Genomic DNA, 19,285 nt, shown 5'->3' on the forward strand with positions numbered 1-19,285 from the left:
TAGTAAAATAATTTTAATTTTTCATTCTTATCCAAGCGCATGATTAATACATGTCATTAGAGAAAAAAAAAAAAAAAAAAAAGACAAATTGTCAACATTCAAAAGTTGAACTTATTACTTGAGTGATTAGATAAATAATTAATTATTTTCCTCCAATTTAAAAATTAAAATTCAGTCTATTTTTATTTTTTATATTCTTGATTGCATTTTATTAAATTTGTTTTTATCTTTTTCATAATGAAATTGCCTTTTATCTTTTGCTGGACTTTATTCTAATTGTTGTTTCCAATGCACTTATATTTAAATAAGAAAATTCTAAATATTAGAAAAATATAAATATACATTTATTATATATAAATAATTAATACATGAAAATAAAACATTTACCTTATTCAAAATCTCTGTAATTGCATATCATAAATTGAGGCTACAGTATTTTCTAATTTTCTAATTATTATACCAGGATAATTAATACATGATAATTAATAGGTATTTATTAGCCCTTTTGCATTTATTAGTCTAGATATGAAATTTTAAAAATATGGTAATTATTAATGTAAGGACGCGTTTCGTGGCGGACCGTAACAGTGTCGGGTTCGCACATGAAAAGGCCCCTAACAATATCATTTGTAGAGCGTGGGTTTGGAAGGCTAGGCCTTGGTTGATAGGCGGTGGGTTTTTCACGGTGTTCGTACCAGTTTAAGTTTTCCTACACCCCTGGAGTCTTTCTCCTGGAGGTGGGCTGGGAGGCTCAGGTTTCTGGCCATTTTTCCCAACCCCCCTTTTTAGGTTACTTATTTTTCCTTTTATATTTGCCTGCGTTCATTGTCCTTCGTCCACGTATTGGATCAACCTTTCCTAGATTGATACTTGTCCCATCAGCCCATATTCAAAGTCGTTGGGAGTGGTTGTAAAAGCCAAATAATGCGGCTTTGTCAGGTTCAGAGTATTGAATGGCAGTAAGGGCAGCTTTCCCTGGATATTTTAGATCTTTTTTCCGAGTTTCAGTTTTATACCATTTTTACCCTTCTTTACGAGGGGGAACTTTGGGTCTGCCGAGGACTGAACTACCCTCGGCGGTACCCAAAGTCTATTTCGTTGAACTTGGGCCATAATCCTCCTCGGCTTGGCCCATAAATCATTTACACCCTACATTAGCCCCTCAAAACCCGGCTGTCCAACCTCTGGGCTGGACAGGGGGGTTTTGGTGACGCCAAACTTCTTCCTGTGGCCCAATCCATTCGGCCTATTAAACACGCTGGCGGTTCCTCATATGCCCAAGAGATTCACCGGTCTACGAGATAGTTTTTAATTTCGCGCTTGAAGCGTTCTTATCGCTTGGGGTATCCAAAACGAGCTTTGAATAATCACTATTTACGAGACTACTTTAATTCGACGGTTTATTCTGATGGGGTGGAGAAGTGGAACCGGCGTGTTTGGGTTTGCTGATTCCTTTGGAGATCTGAACCTATTAAATGCCTCCCGCTCCGCCCTCTGTATAAGTAGGACAGGAGGAGGTTATTGTTTTTACCAAAAATCCCTTTTCATCCCCCTGCGACTCTGGAATACTTAGCCTCCCTTAGGATTCGGTTTACTCGCTGGTTTATACGCTTAATCGTAAAATACTTTACCATAACAACAAGGGATGCAAAAGCCCCACCCCTCCCAAAAACGCCACGTTCCGATAAAGCTTATCATGGCTCGATCGGGACAAGGATGGCGAAGACTCAAAATCAACCTCATCTTTCTTTCAGTCAAAATCCGAAGCAGGGACTCGTCACGTCAAACTTTCGACGTGACGGAGTCGAGAACACCCAAGACCGTTACCACCCGGCTTCTCACGAGCGTACCTAATATGGCACCGGCGTGTTAGGAATCAGGGCTGAGGCAGGGGCTAAGCGTTTCTGCTTCTCCCTCTTTTGCTCCTTGGTGCCCTCCCCCTCCCTCTTCTTATTGTCTTCCCAGCACCAGTTCCGCCCTGATGCTGTTTCTTTTCTATCTTTTGCTCCTCTCTTTGTCTCTTCATCCCTCTCTCTTCTTCTCCTCCTTCTTTACTCATGTCCTCCATTTTCTTTATTCATCCCCTTCGTCTTCGTCATTGATTTCTTCCTTACTATTTCCTTCTTCTTCATTCATTTTCTTTTTTAAAGTGAGTCCCTCTCTTAGTATGAGCAGCAATGAGGCAGAGATTGGAGAAACTTTGAAGACGAGTTTAAAAGACGCTTGACAGTTTACCTTTCTGTACTACAGATGTAATGGTTGCTTAGGCAGTTTACATTTTGTATAGGCTCGTTTGAGCCCCTTTTTGTATGTTGTAGCAATTTTTCATATCAATAAAGATTGTTGTCTACCTTGTTTCGCATATTATGTCTTTATGTTTTCATAAATTTGCAAGCGCTGCTCGGCACAATGATATAATATCTAAATCAATGACGACTAAAACCAAAATACTCGATAATAAATAGATATCGCCATAACTTTAATAGAAATTCTTGGCCTAATAAGGCCGATCAATGAAGAGTAATACTTACCCCATGCTAGCCGAGGTGAAAAACGAAGGCTTGATGTCAGGTAAGGAATAACCATTTGAAGATATGGCACCCACCAAATGAGCGGCCTTCTTATATGACTAAGCGCTGGGGCGTTCCACCCCTTTCCTTATACCTTTATTGGCCTTAACCCTTTATGGTGTTTAAGCCGTGGATGAAGTGACCTGGCATTTTTATCAAGTAACTCTGCTTATGAGATTCAAACCTTTTCTTATCCAAGTGTTTGGTTTTTCCATTGGCTTGGGTCCGAGGACCACACAAGGCCTTGGTTCTGTCCAAAACCTAGTTTTCCACATCCACGTAGTTGGTTTCCCCTGAGGCTTGGGTCCGAGGACCATGCAATGCCTTGGTTCTGTCCAAAACCTAGTTTTCATTACATCCGGGTAGTTGGTTTCCCCTGAGGCTTGGGTCCAAGGACCATGCAATGTCTTGGTTCTGTCCAAAACCTAGTTTTCCATATCCAGGTAGTTGGTTTCCCCTGAGGCTTGGGTCCGAGGACCATGCAATGCCTTGGTTCTGTCCAAAACCTAGTTTTCATTACATCCGGGTAGTTGGTTTCCCCTGAGGCTTGGGTCCGAGGACCATGCAATGCCTTGGTTCTGTCCAAAACCTAGTTTTCCACATCCAGGTAGTTGGTTTCCCCTGAGGCTTGGGTCCGAGGACCATGCAATGCCTTGGTTCGTCCAAAACCTAGTTTCCACATCCAGGTAGTTGGTTTCCCTGAGGCTTGGGTCCGAGGACCATGCAATGCCTTGGTTCTGTCCAAACCTAGTTTTCCACATCCAGGTAGTTGGTTTCCCCTGAGGCTTGGGTCCGAGGACCATGCAATGCCTTGGTTCTGTCCAAAACCTAGTTTTCCACATCCAGGTAGTTGGTTTCCCCTGAGGCTTGGGTCCGAGGACCATGCAATGCCTTGGTTCTGTCCAAACCTAGTTTTCACATCCAGGTAGTTGGTTTCCCCTGAGGCTTGGGTCCGAGGACCATGCAATGCCTTGGTTCTGTCCAAAACCTAGTTTTCCACATCCAGGTAGTTGGTTTTCCCTGAGGCTTGGGTCGAGGACCATGCAATGCCTTGGTTCTGTCCAAAACCTAGTTTTCCACATCCAGGTAGTTGGTTTCCCCTGAGGCTTGGGTCCGAGGACCATGCAATGCCTTGGTTCTGTCCAAAACCTAGTTTTCATTACATCCGGGTAGTTGGTTTCCCCTGAGGCTTGGGTCCGAGGACCATGCAATGCCTTGGTTCTGTCCAAAACCTAGTTTTCCACATCCAGGTAGTTGGTTTCCCCTGAGGCTTGGGTCCGAGGACCATGCAATGCCTTGGTTCTGTCCAAAACCTAGTTTTCTCCTTGTGCGGGATCTTGGCTTTAGGGGAGTTAGCTCCTCAGCCAAGCCCCTAGAGTTTATCCATACGGTTAACGTTGCAAGGTACCTAATTTACTCTTTACAGGGGACCTTAGCTTTAAGGGAGTTGGCTCCTCAACCAAGCCCCTAATCAAGAAACGTAGTTCCTAACAGAACTTTATACTTAGAACTCTGTAACCAACGGCTAGACATATCGGAGAAACTCTATCGACCCACTTCCTATACCAACACACAAGCCCTTCCCACAGACGGCGCCAATTGTAAGGACGCGTTTCGTGGCGGACCGTAACAGTGTCGGGTTCGCACGTGAAAAGGCCCCTAACAATATCATTTGTAGAGCGTGGGTTTGGAAGGCTAGGCCTTGGCTGATAGGCGGTGGGTTTTTCACGGTGTTCGTACCAGTTTAAGTTTTCCTACACCCCTGGAGTCTTTCTCCTGGAGGTGGGCTGGGAGGCTCAGGTTTCTGGCCATTTTTCCCAACCCCCCTTTTTAGGTTACTTATTTTTCCTTTTATATTTGTCTGCGTTCATTGTCCTTCGTCCACGTATTGGATCAACCTTTCCTAGATTGATACTTGTCCCATCAGCCCATATTCAAAGTCGTTGGGGGTGGTTGTAAAAGCCAAAGAATGCGGCTTTGTCAGGTTCAGAGTATTGAATGGCAGTAAGGGCAACTTTCCCTGGATATTTTAGATCTTTTTTCCGAGTTTCAGTTTTATACCATTTTTACCCTTCTTTACGAGGGGGAACTTTGGGTCTGCCGAGGACTGAACTACCCTCGGCGGTACCCAAAGTCTATTTCATTGAACTTGGGCCATAATCCTCCTCGGCTTGGCCCATAAATCATTTACACCCTACAATTAATAAGTATTTTATTATTATTATATTTTGTATATGAAACTATCTATTCTACAATTAAAAATATATATATCACTTGATAGTAATTTTTTAATTAAAAAAATCAATAATGACATGTAAAATTGTGAGACCTCAATAACTTTTGTGTCAAAATACTATAGGGTAAACCAAAAGTCAAACATTGTGGATGTAACATTACTCTTATATTATTGAAAATTACTTTATCAAAAAATATATATATTATTGAAGATTAGTGCACCAGGATGATTAAAACATGGTAATAAATCATTTTATCCTATTAAAACATAGCAATTAATTAGTAACATTTTTCTTGCCAAAAAAAAAAAATTAGTAACATTTTTTTTTATACAATATAAAATTTATACTCTAACCTAATTTAAGTGTATATGTGTGTGAAACTCCCTCTTGGAAACTTGAACCCCAATCCTTGCCCCCCATACCCCACCAAGGATGCGCAATGGTGTAACATTTTGACATATATGCAAAGTATGAAATAGTGGCAGGCTAATTGAAGATAATTATAAGAGAAACACGTGCATGGTGACTATTTTTGTTGCAGCCTCTTTTATTTTTTGTCTAAATATAAAATTGATAATTATGGTAATTATTAGTTGGTATTTGTAGGGATATTGGGCCTAGGAGCTCATTATCTACGTATATATTGGGCCTGGGGCCCAATCTGAGAACGTGAAGTGATTCAAGGAGGAGTAGACATTGTCAGGGAAGTCCGTGTTAGTAAATGAAGAATTTAGTTTTGATCATAAGAGTCTATGAAGGTGGTCCGAGGATGAATGCATCCTTGGCTAACCAAAGCCGAGGTTAGTAGGAGTGGTTTGCCGTCCAGGGGAACGCTTTAGGAAATTCTGTTGATACAAATAAGCATTACAGAAACATAGGACATGGGGGAGTCCTAAAATATTTAAGGAGAAAGCTGCTATCACCGCATTAAATGCTCTGCAGCTAACTCTCTGACCGCATTAATGTAGAAGTGATGCCTGAACAGTGGTCTTCAGCCTTACAGCTAGTACACAAAGATTTTAGGAAGGCGCTGATGGGATAAGTATCAACACCAACCATCTAATCTGCACGTGGATGGTAGAGATGAAAGGGAAAGACAGTATAGAAGAGGAAGGAAGCAACGATAGAGGGGGATCGAGAAATTAAGAGAGAAACATTGTAGCCATCAAGAACTGACTTTGTAATCACACTTGAGAGAAATATATACGAACTGATCTCTTCGGATTGCACCAAGGACAATTTTATTTAGCTTAAATCATTCTATCTTCCTTTTCTTGTTTCTTGAATCCATTATATTTGTTCAACTCGTTAAAACCCAGTTTTCCAACTCACTCTCTATAAATTCATTATTTTGGGCATTTTGGGCTTGAGTCCATCCCTCCTATGGGCCAGGAATCCGAATCCGGTCCTTACAGTATTTATTAGTCTAAATATGAATATTGATAATTGTGATGATTACTAATGGGTATTTAAATATGCTTGTGGCATTTACAAGTCTAAAATAGAATTAACCATAGAAATTCCTTTAAAATAAACCACAACATAGATTTTTCTTTTAATAACTAAAATATATCATTTGTTTTTTATATACATTGATAGTTGGGGGTGGAGATTTGAACCATGAATATCTTTATTGGAAACACCATGAGGTACTACTATACTAATTAAGCTACAAAATTCTTGCCTAAAGTATCTCATTTTCAAATCATACATGCAAATACTTTTAAGCAAAATGCTAAATGTACTACAAGTTTTACTACATAAAACTTACAAACTGATTTGGTAGTGAAGGTGATTGGTGGGTTTCAACAATCTCATAAATAAATATTTGAATTAGTGTTTTATAATTGGTAACACATCAATTTGTAAGCTCAATATAATAAAAGTTGTGATAAATTTGCACTACTCTAACATAAGTGCGAAATTTAGTGAGGTGGAAGGCTAAGAGAATTGTAAGAAATGCGATGTATGACAGAATCTCATACTCTCTCACATGGGGTTTATGTTATATATATACTAGTATTAATTTTAAAATCAATATCACTATATTTTGATTCTCAAAAAAAAAAAAAAAATCACTATATTTTTTTCATTCCGTAAAAAATGTATTAATATTGATTTCAAAATAGTTTCTAACCTCCAAATGTTGTTAGATTAGTTCTTAATCATTTAAATTTGTGGAAAACAATAGGAGCCTCATAAGAGAAATATATATTTATTAGTATTTTTTTTTTCTTTTCGTATATTTTGAGTTGAGATTGTTCAGTAAAACTAGTATGTAGCCCCGTGCTACCGCACAGAAATGGATATATTATTAATCATGAGTTTATTCATGTTTAAAAAGCTCAGTTAAGTCTAAATTCATATTATTAACCAGAAAATTTCATTAACAAAACTTAGCAGTATATATATTTTACACAGAAAGATGAACCTTGTGACAATGTTTGTCCAAAAGATCCATTTACGCTTTTGAATCTTCAATCTCTATTGGTGATTGAAATTTTCGCAGCTTAAAAAATTTAAAATTAAAAAAAAAAAAAAAAAAAAAACCCTCAGAGTTGTACTCATTTTGTAGTTTTACAATGGGTCATTTTGTAACATGATGGGCATTTGTGTGAAGAAAAAACTTCTGAAGTTCCATGGCTGATAAAAGAAATTCTCTCTAATCTCTTTTTATAGAGAGAGGGGTTTGTGCGTGTTTTTATTCATCCTTCATAGTTGTATTATCACGAAGCAGGTCCAATGGATTTAGATTGGTACTACCGATTCCCAAAGCATGAGTGTTTAATGTGTTATTAATTTTATCTCATTGGCTTCTGTACATGAGAGCAAAATTAAAAATAATTAGATTGTATACGTGTATAGTAAAATTGGACTCCAATTTCAGATTCTAATTGAACAATTGGAATGATAATTTATGATAGTAACAACAATAGGAAAATTCAAATAAAATTTCAAATTAAATTGTAACAATCTGAATAAAAAATTCTAGTAGAAAGACAGGGTGGAGTGATCCACTCCAAGAAGGCGACCAAACTTGCGTAAATATAGAATAATAAATCTCTCTCCGGAAAATTTACATTGTTCATAACCTTTACCTTCACTAAACATTTTAAAAATATAGTAACTCACATCTGCCATACAGACATCTACAGCCGGGTCCTCTCCAATTCGCATGAGATTCCATTGATTACTAAGTTCCTTTGCAGCCTGCAAAAAGTATTATCCATCGGTCCACAACAGTGCTTTCTTTATTTTATAGGTGCCAAACCTGAACAAAAAGTCAGATATAAGGATAGTGAATTTTAGGCATAATGTACATCTAATCACATAGTAGCAATTTATAACAAATGTAAAGATGCAAACTTTGTAAGTGAATAGTAAACAAAAGTCAATGTCAGAATCAAGAAGAAAGCACTTTAATTCGAAACTCAGTGCAAATGTAAAAATGCAAACTTTGTAAGCAATTTATAACAAAGATGCAAACTCTGACTTTGCTATCTTTTTGGAAATTATGCAATGTACCCAAACCAAGTTCTTATCACCGATATTAATCTCTTTGGTTTTCGCGTTTGACTACAAAATCAAGAAAAAACTTAATTAGCACAGTAACTCACTTGACCCGATACATAGAAGTGGTTTTAATGAGAATGAGCTCACCTACATTTAACCACATGATGCAAAATTCAACTTCAATTTCAGATTCTAGACACATGGCACAAAATTAGAGTTCTAATTTGGAATTCAATTTCACACTCTCTCTGCTTCACCTATTATTTTATATATAGATTACCCATTTCTTGTGCCTTTGATATGGCATATGAATGAATTTGTGCCAGATTTTATGGTTCACAACTTTAATCTCCCGCCTCCCTTATTGCTATCAAAATCCTTTCAACTTAAAATAAGCTAAGGGAGAGGAAACGTTAGTAAGTATATCTTGTTTGAGTGAACCTCTCAATTTACCATGACACCCTTTTCACGTTCAACACTTAATGATATTGACTTTTTTGCACATGTTTATAAAGATTAAGAACTAAATTCAAAATTTTGAAATATTGAAGATCATTTTAAAATATGGGACAAAAGTTAAGGGGAAAAAGTGTAATTAAACCTTTAAGGAAATGTTAAAATCAAATCAAATTTATCATAAATGAATTACAGGTGGAGTTTGCAACTTGCGATGAAAATAATTAGTGCCATTAACATTGTGAATAACTTTTATAATTATTTTTATGTTTCATATTTATAAATTGATATTATAAGATTTAAAAAAAAAAAAATTGTTGTTGTTGGATATGATATTATATAAGAATATAAGATTACCATAGTAAAATTTATCAATAATCACATTTCAAGCATTACTCTCGAAATAAGGTTGGTTGATGACATGAAAAGTGGCACATGATGAGTATGTGTGCGTTCAGACAGGTCACTGATAGATTGGGTGTTTAAAGACTCATTTACCCATCAACTGCTTATTTAATTGTTAATAATTACCATCACATGGAGACGTGGTTTATACGTGTTAATAGCCTGTCTTTTTTTTTTTTTTTTTTTTTTTTTTTTTTTTTTTTTTTTTCTTCTTCTTCTTCTTCTTCTTCTTCTTCTTCTTCTTTGTGTTTAAATGTCAGTTTTTTTTTTTGTTTTGTTTTTTTTTTTTTAAATTTTAGCTTATTACAAATATTTTATTGTAAAGCTTGAATGTCAATATATATATGTTTGTTTGGAAACAACTTATTTAATTTTTAGTTAAAAACTATTTGCTGAAAGTCAACTAAAATATACTTATAATTTGAAAAAATTGAATCTTAACAAATTATACATAAAAGTTAAAAAGCAAAAATTTAACTTATAAACTAAACCCAAATAGTGTAAGGGAGCAACAATAATATTTTAAGTCATATTCAATTAAAATATTTTTTGGATTAGGTAATTATATATTTGAATAACTATTTTTTTTTTATAGAACTGAATAATTATTATTGTTTACACATGTATATGAATGAGAACGATAGACAAGTGAGAAATTTGACTAAAACTAATGATTTCATTTTTTTTTTTTTTTTTGAGAATGTAATGATTTAAATTTTGTTTCTTTTTGACTATTTAAACCATATTAAAGGGTTATTTTTGGGATTTAAAAGTGGAAACCAATGACTTTGCAGTTTGCAAGTTACTTATTTGTGTGTATTACCAGTTGCTACTTTTGAAAGTCGGTGGAGCTTGTCACGGTTGAGAGAGAGAGAACACCCAGAGAAGAGCTTGTGAATTAAAAAAAAAAAAAAAATTATTTTTATTACAAAAATGCCATTGGTTATAAGAAATGGAGAACAGAAAACACAATTTAATTGTTTTCCAAAAATTGTTATGCAAACTTTCATGGTACTTTTTGGAACAATTTTCTAAAAACTGTTTTGTGGAAATAGGTGCCAAATGACCTAACCATTAGTGGGTCAACTTTCTGTATTTGAAAACAAAAACTGCTTTAAAATATAGCTACTAAAAAGATTCTAAATTTTAACTTTTCATCTCGACTCATTAATAAGATACTACATTCCCTAAGATATTGCACCAAATCTCGGTCATACAATCAGGAGATATTCTTATTTTGCCCATAATCACAGCCGCTTGTATGTTGTCTCTTTTCATTTATTGGCTTTCAAAATAACTAAAAAAGTGAATAGATTATTTGGAAATTTAAAAATATGATACTTATTCTAGTTTCTTTCTTAAAAAAAAAAAAAAAAAATTATATGTTACAAAAAATCAACTTCTATCTAATCTAACTAATCTTCAATAAACGGGCAACTAGATCGGACTGGACACTGAAGCATATGGCGTAAACCTAAATTTTATTCTAACATAGGAAATATTTAATTTTTATTTATTTATTTTTAACATGGAAAACATTAATGATTGGGGTCCTCGTACTTTTTTGGTGTTGGTAACATTTATGTGTATAAGCACAATGTTTTTCCTTTGACATTTTATGAAACATCTTCTACCAATGTTTCTTCTGAGATGTTAAGAACTCAACCGAGTATTAAGAAAGTACTTATTTGTGATGGTGAATTTTTTTATCTTTGTTTTTGAGCTAATATTCTTAATTTTATTATTATTATTATTTTTTAGAATCCTCGTATTTCTTAATTGATTATTGATAGTACAAGATTAGCTAAAAGAGATTAATAGTGCTATCCAAAATATATGCGAAAGTATTAAATATGTTTTCACCACAAAAAAAAAAAAAAAAAAAAAAAAAAAAAGAAGAAGAAGAAAAGAGAGTATTAAATACATGAAAGGGTCATAAGTTAGAAAACAAGAGCTTTATAGCAATTGTTTTATGTTTTTTCTTTAGCGGAAAACTGGATTTAAAAATTGATACCAAACAATCCCTTGGAGTATATGATTTAAATGTTTTTGGATTATTAGAGAGATTTAAGGCAAGATGTTCATACTGGAGTTCTATATTTCTTAGAGTGTTTTCTACCATTGCTGTACTCTTGTCACCTAGAATTGACTTCTAATTATAGATAAAATGTGCGTTTTCAAAACACAATAACTATTTCCCTGTTGCTGTTGAATGGGATAACATCAATAATAATAATAATAATAAAATATAAAAAAAAAAAAATTGACAAAGTCTTTCCTTTACTTTTGTTGGCGTCTACTTTATATTAACATTCATGCTTTATGGAAGATGAGTGCATGGAGAAAAAACGCAGTCAAATGCTTACTAATAGTTTTAAGAAGTATTGGTCAAAATTCAATATAATATTAGCTATAGAAGTTACCTTGGATCCTTCTTACAAGCTTTAATTTGCATATTTCAACAAAAATAAGTTAAACAGATTTAGTGGTTTCCCTGCATATATTTACATGCTATTGAGAAATTATTTTCTCTTTTTATGGAACATATACACATGAATCACTACAAAAAACTTGTCTTAAAACAGCGTTGTTTTTTTTTTTTTTTTTTTTTTTTTTCCCAGAAACTATAGCAACACTTTTAGAAACCCCTGTAATAGGTTGACGCTTCTCCAACTTCAAACCACACCTGTTAAAAAACTTGGTGGAATAGGTATTCCTTAAATTACATTCAAATCTTTTAGTAAATAGACTAGAGAGGTAATGAAGGCAGTTTATTTTCTTTTTAATTTAAGGATCATGGTAACGGGTGCACTTAGGGCAATTGTTAATAAACCATTTTAGAAAAATTTTGACATTGCTTTTATGGGAAATATAAAATACTATCATTTTCTCATAAAATGTTTCTAAAAATAGTTCCTAAACCAATGCTCTTAGAATACCTATTAAATTTTTCCTTAATTTAATGAGTTATGTGATATTTTTGTTTTTGTAAGAAAACATTAGATTGAAATTTAGTGACGTGGTTTTTTATTTTAGAATTTGTTTCATGTGAAAAGCATGAGTTTCTATATGTGCATATCTAAAAAAAGAATACAACTCCATTTGGAAAAAGCTAATAGTAGATAGGAATGCAAACTTGGACATTCTTTCATTTTGGAAAGCTAATCAATTTTGACTTTCGCTAACTTCCACTAGCTTCCATGAGTTCGTGATGTTTTTGAGCATTTTTAGGATCATTGCTACCAATGAGAATATCATCAACATAAACTAGAAGAGCAATGAAAAGCTTACCATCTTGCTTAATGAACAAGTAGTAGTCTGCTTTGAATTGTACAAAACCATGCTGCAATAAAGTGGTTGAAAATTTGGAGAACTATTGCCTTGAAACTTGCTTAAGGCCATATAATGACTTATGCAACTTGCAAACCAACTCCCCCTTGCTACCTAACTCTCCCTTACTGTGCAAACCAGGAGGAAAAGACATGTAGATTTCTTTATGAAGATTACCATTAAGAAAAGCATTATTAACATCTAGTTGGTGAAGGATCCAACCTTGCATAGCAACCAAGGCCAAGAAAAGTTTAACACTGACCATTTTAGCCACAGGAGAGAATATCTCAGTGTAGTCCAAGCCCTTTTGCTGGGTATAACCTTTGGCCATAAGCCTAGCCTTATACCTCTCTATACTACTATCAGCCTTGTATTTGATCCTAAACACCCACTTACAACCAAAAATCCTTTTATTGGGTGGCAAAGGAACCATAGACCAGGTATGATTCTGTTCTAGTGCATCAATTTCTGCTGCCATAGCAGCTTCCCAGTTAGGATCACCAACAGCTTGATGATAATTTGAGGTTCCTTAAGAGCAAAAATACTATTGCAGAAATGAGAATAACTAGGGGACAAATTTTGAGAAGATACAAAATGAGAAATAGGATACCTAATAGAAATTGTATTACACTTATAGGATTGAAGATATGGAGAAGGTTTAGACACTCTGGTAGACTACTAAGGGAAGGAGCAGAAGAAGTAGAAGGTAAAGAGGAAGGAATAGGATCAGGGTGTAAGATAGGATCATCAACAATGTCATTAGGTAAGTAGACAGATAATTCTTCAGGAACATTAGAAAAATGATCTTCAAGAATGTGAGAAACAAGATTAGCAGCATGAGAATCAACCTTACAATGTTTGATGGGATCATCTATAGGTAAAGGTGGAGCATTAGGAGTACAAAGCTGAGACAAAGGATTAGGGATGGCAATGTGGCGGGGCGGGGCCGAAGGATGGGATCTTCGTCCCCGCCCCGCATGGTTTTATCTTGCCCCATCCCCGCCTCGCCCCGCATGACGGGGAATACTTTCTCACCCCATCCCCGCCCCTTGGGGCCCCACGAAGCCCCGCCCCACCTCGTAAAACTCTATTTTTTGTTAATTTGCCCTACAACTAGTACAATTTTTTTAATGAAACCTATTTCATTAATAAAAATATACTTGAAATTACAACTAAATTTATCCCATGAAATCAAATCAATTTTTAGAAAAAATTGAATAATATATCCAAGTGTTTATCAAGACATTCATTAAAAAAAAAATAAAAAAAATAAAAATCTCATAGTATAACACAACAAAATAAAGGCAGAGAATCACATTGGGTAGAATAAAATATGCTAATATTAATATGTTTGTTTAAATAATAGGATTTTAAGGTATGAAAATTTTACAATTATAACTTTTAGTAGCGCGGGGCGGGGCGGGGATGGGGAGGGGCGGGGCGGGGCGAGGTGGGCCTAAAAATCCTAAACCCATCCCCGCCCCGCCCCGTAGTGCGGGGCTAAAATCTTGCCCCATCCCCGCCCCACCGCCTTTGTGAGGCGGGGAAAATCCGCGCGGGACGAAGCGGGGAGGGGCGGGTTAAGCGGGGCGGGGAAAAATTGCCATTCCTACAAAGGATCAGAAGGAAAATGTAAAGTGGAAGATGGAATAGACTGAAAAGGAAAAATTGACTCATGAAAGGTAACATCCCTCGAAACAAAAATCCTTTTAAAATGTAAATCAAGCAATTTGTATCCTTTAACAGCAAAGGGATAATCCAAGAAAACACATTTGATAGCTCTAGGATCAAACTTAGACCTGTTATGAGCCAATGTAGATGCAAAACATAGAAAACCAAACACCCTAAGAGAACTATAATCAGGGACTTTAGCATAAAGCAACTCAAAAGGGGTTTTGTCATGAAGAAGAGGGGATGGAAGCCTATTAATGAGATGCACTGCAGTGAGAATGCAGTCACCCCAATAGGCAATAGGCACATTGGACTGAATCCTTAAGGCTCTTGCAACACTCAAAATATGTTGATGCTTCCTCTTCAGAACAAAATTTTGTTAAGGAGTGGTAACACAACTATGTTGGTGTATGATGCCATGAGTCTTGAAGAAATTAGCCATTTGAAACTCAAGACCATTGTCAATTCTAAAAACTTTAATGGATTTATTGAACTGAGTTTTGATCATGGCATAAAATGATTATAAAAGAGACCTAGTATTAGACTTGGACTTCATGAAATAGACCCAAGTTGATCTAGTACAATCATCAACAATAGTGAGGGAAGTATTTGTGTCCATCAATAGTGGGAACTAAATATGGACCCCCAAATATCACAGTGCACAATATCAAAGGGAAATTCATAAATGTGATTAAGAAAGGGAAAATGTAATTTTTTTTGTTTTGCAAGTGGACAAACCTCACAATCTTTATTAAAGGTACAAACATCATCAAAAGGTACATTCTTTTTAGGAAGAAAATTTAGCATCAGAGGGATGACCTACCCTGAGATGCCATAAAGAAGAAGGTACAACAATATTATTGATTACATGAGATTGTGACTTATTGAAAACAGACTTAAAAACAGAATTAAAAATGGATTGAAAGGATGAACCAGAGTTAATTGGAGAGGTACAAGCATCTGAGGGGGAGTGTTGCAGCAAATACAACGCATCATGAACTTCACCCACACCAATCGTCCTCTAGCAAATAAGGTCATGTATAAAACAAAGATTTGCCAAGAAAATAAGGCAATAGGAACAAGATTGTGTGAGTTGACTGACTTACAACAAGTTAAAAGAGAAAGAAGGAACACAAAGAATATTATGAAGAGTTAAAGTGGCTGAAAGAGAAATAGAACCTATATGAGTTACCATAGCTGTTTCACCATAAGGAAGTTCAACAATACCACTAATGGCAGTAAAATCAGTGAACAAATGAACAAAATGCACAATGTGATCAATTGCCCCAATGTCAATAACCCAAGTATCTCCATTAAAGGCTGTCCTATTCACTACATGGGTAGAAAAAACAAAATGCCTCAAATCAATGCCTCCAAAGGAAGTCATACCTGACATGGTGAGAGCATTTTCAAACTTGGAAACACCTGCTTGGGATGCTGCCTGAGAATCTGAATAAGGACTTGCTTGAGATACTTCCTGAGAGTCTGAATAAGGCTTGATCACATTGCTAGCCATATAAACTTCCTTAGTTCCCATATTAAGTTGAGCAACTTGCATCTAATTGCCTAGCATAGCCAAGAACTGCTGACATTGTTCTTTAGTAAAGGGAAATTGGCTAGCATCAGTGATTGAGTGATTGTTCTCTACAAGGTCTTCTTGAATGCCTACTTGATTCACCATTGAAGTCTTTCATTTAGGCTTGATCCAAGTGGGAATCTATGCAGCTTGAAGTACTTCTCCATGGTATGACCAAGTTTCCCACAATGAGTACAAATAGGCCTATCTTTGCCTTTGGAATTCTTACCTCCAAAGAAAACAGAAGTGGAATTGGAACCTTTCACAGCAAGAGCAGTGGACTCTATGTGATTATTAGAACTTTCCACATGCCTCTGCCTTTCTTCTTGAATCAACAAAGAATAGACTTTGTTAATGGATGGAAGTGGTTCCATTACCAAAATTTGTCCTTTGATTTAAGAATAGGAATCATTGAGTCCCATTAAGAACTGTATCACTGAATCTTGAAAGTGAAGGTTCTCAATTCTTTGTGAGACATTACAAGTGCATTCTTCACAAGAATAGGTTGGAGTAGGCCTGAAATTCTTGAGTTGATCCCAATACATCTTTAATTAAGTGAAATAAGCAGTAATTGAAGAATCACCTTGATTGATTGATGCAATATCCTTGCAATTCAAAAACTCTAGGTCCATTGCCTTGAGAATGTGTGTCTCTAAGATCATTCCAGATTTCTAATGCTGTGACTCTATAAGTGATGCTAACTCTGATCTGAGGTGACATTGCCTTCTTCAACCACGAACCAACCATGTTATCACAACGAATCCAACCTCAACTGTTGCTGGAGTTTTTATCAATGGAGAAGATAGAGTAATCATGCCATCAACAAAACCTAACTTGTTCTTTGCAATTAAGGCCTTCTTCATTGATCGAGCCCAAACATGGTAAATTTCACCAATCAAGACCTTTGATACAAGCATAGCTCCAGGACTTTCAGCATGATCAAGATACAAAGGATTAGAGATATCCTCTACCACCGCTGGATCTTGCTCAAACGAAGTAGAAGAAGAATTTGTCGCAGAAATCGTGGAAGCCATTGAAGCAACTCCAAGCTTTCAAGAATGAAACCCTAGAATTTGATACCAAATGAGAAATTTGTTAGAAATGAAAATTTCTCATTCACTTGCTTAATGATACACACCTGTGCTCTTTTATATACAAAAACAGAGCCTTAGTGACTAATTTAACAAATACAACAAAACCTGTAATAGCAAAAATAAACTCTCACGTGCATCACCAAAGGCTATATACAATGATACTAAACTACCTATAGTTTATGCTATATACAATGAAATCAACAGAACTACAAGTCATTTACTCCAGAATATGTGCTTTTTGTTCTAATTGCTGCTCTGAATGCTTTGAATCACTTTGCTGCTGCAACCTTGATCTTTGACAGAATCATGTCTGCTTGTCCAACAGAACATTTTTGCAAACGTATTGAACACCCATCCCAAATGTCTTGTGCCACCCCACAGTCCCACAATGCATGAATTCCAGTTTTAGAATTACTCTTGCAAAACTCACAGGTGCTATCTTGAATAATTCTTTTCTGTGCCAAGTTTGCCAGGGTTGGTAGCATGTTGCGACAAGGTCGCCAGCCAAAGATTTTAAGCTTATTCGGTATATAAAGCTTCCATAGATGCTTCCATACTTGTGCTCCCAAAGCCCCAGTTGAACTCTCTGCCTAATACCCCTCCTTTGCCAACTGTCTTGCTACATGGTACTCTGATTTCATTGAGTACTCACCATTTTTGCTGTGTAGCTAGAAAAGAGTTAGAGATATACCTTTGACTAAGAGGCACTCGAAGAATTGCTTCAGCATCCTCCTTATTAAAAAGCTACATAATGAGGCCCCTATCCCACCAACATCGATCTGGGTCTAACAATTTTGAAACCGTCATCTCTTCCTCAATGTTTTATGGAGGGTGAAGAACTTTATTCATGGGATGATTGGGAATCTAGGAATCTTGAAGAATCCTGATGGAAGCTCTATTACCAACTCTCTAGCATGAACCTTTTTGTAAAATAGGTTTGGCTGCCATGGTACAAGTTTAATTATGAATATTTGTCCCCCCTTAATATTGATGGACTTATAATTGTCACTTAATTTGGTTTGGATAAAAATCAAAGAAAATCCTTACAAAAATGACATTGCACAGAAGATTTACGTGACATCATACTACTACATGAAATAGAAATTACAAAGTAATATCATAATTAAAATTTTAGAAATTAAAGTACGCATTGTTTCTTAATTACAATCTAAAAAATAAAAAATTACACGGATAATAAATCATCACATTTAAAAACTGTTGAAAAAACACACCTAATTTAATTATAATTTCTTCAAAAAATATTAAATCCAATTTAATGAAAATTTGTTTAGTATTGAATTCCTTTATTCCACACGATTTTGGTTTTGGTTTTGATTTTTTTAAGAATAAAACACTGTAAATTTTAATTATTTAAATTAACATAGTTTAATACTATTTGTTATAACTCTAAAGATAACTTATATGAACATTAAAATACCTTAAAAAAAAAAAAAACTTAGTGGAGGATCTTGACTAATCTAATGGTGGTATTGGGACGAAGTCACGGGATTAGAGAGAGAGAGAGAGAGAGAGAAAGAGAGAGGAAACTCGAAAGCGTGGGACTTGGGAGGTGAGCAAAGAAGTTTGGAGTTTGGACTCTATTAATGGGCCCTGTGAGCAAAGAAGTTTGGATTTGGGTTTCAAAAGAAGTCTTAACAGAAATCACATTTGGAGTTTGGACTCCATTAATGGGCCCTATGCGGCCTTTATACTTTGCATCTTGCGTGTACCAACACCAAAATCTCCAATCACTTTTTTTTTTTTTTTTTTAAAACATTAAAAATGAGATAACTCTTAATTTATTTTGAGAGAAAAAATTACTCTTAATTTAGTAAGACCATGATGGATCAAAACTTATAACCTTGCGTTAGAAAGGCACATATATAACGATGGAGTACATTGAATGTATACCCCAAATTTACTAAATTAGTTTTTAAAGCACAAAAGAATCAATTGGTAATTTTATAGTGATTCTCTATCAATCAATAAATAATAGTAAAGTGGAACAATTAGCATGGTTAAAGCTAAATCGGTTAAATTCCATTAGCAATGAGGTACTTTCTACTATAAGATTAATATATATTTTTTATATAAATATTTTAATGTTAATATGGAAATAATTTCAAAATGAATAGTTTGAAATAAAATTGAATAACATTGGCAGTCTACAAAAATTCAAGAAAATCCAATACGATAACAATTTGTCAAATTGGGATTTAGAGCTCTTTAGAGATAACTCTTGATTTTTAATCGTCCTCCTATTCTCTTTCTCCATACACCCAACATCAAACAAGAAAGAGTAATATTCAACACTCCAACCTTAAAAGAACTTCACGAACAAACTTACCTTCATAAAGCCCTAGCTACTGGGGCTATGCAACAATGCATGCAATATACGAGAAAAATCAACAAAATATATTTATATAATAATAC

Source organism: Quercus lobata, chromosome 12 (genome assembly GCF_001633185.2).
Source record: "Quercus lobata isolate SW786 chromosome 12, ValleyOak3.0 Primary Assembly, whole genome shotgun sequence".
NCBI lineage: Eukaryota > Viridiplantae > Streptophyta > Magnoliopsida > Fagales > Fagaceae > Quercus > Quercus lobata.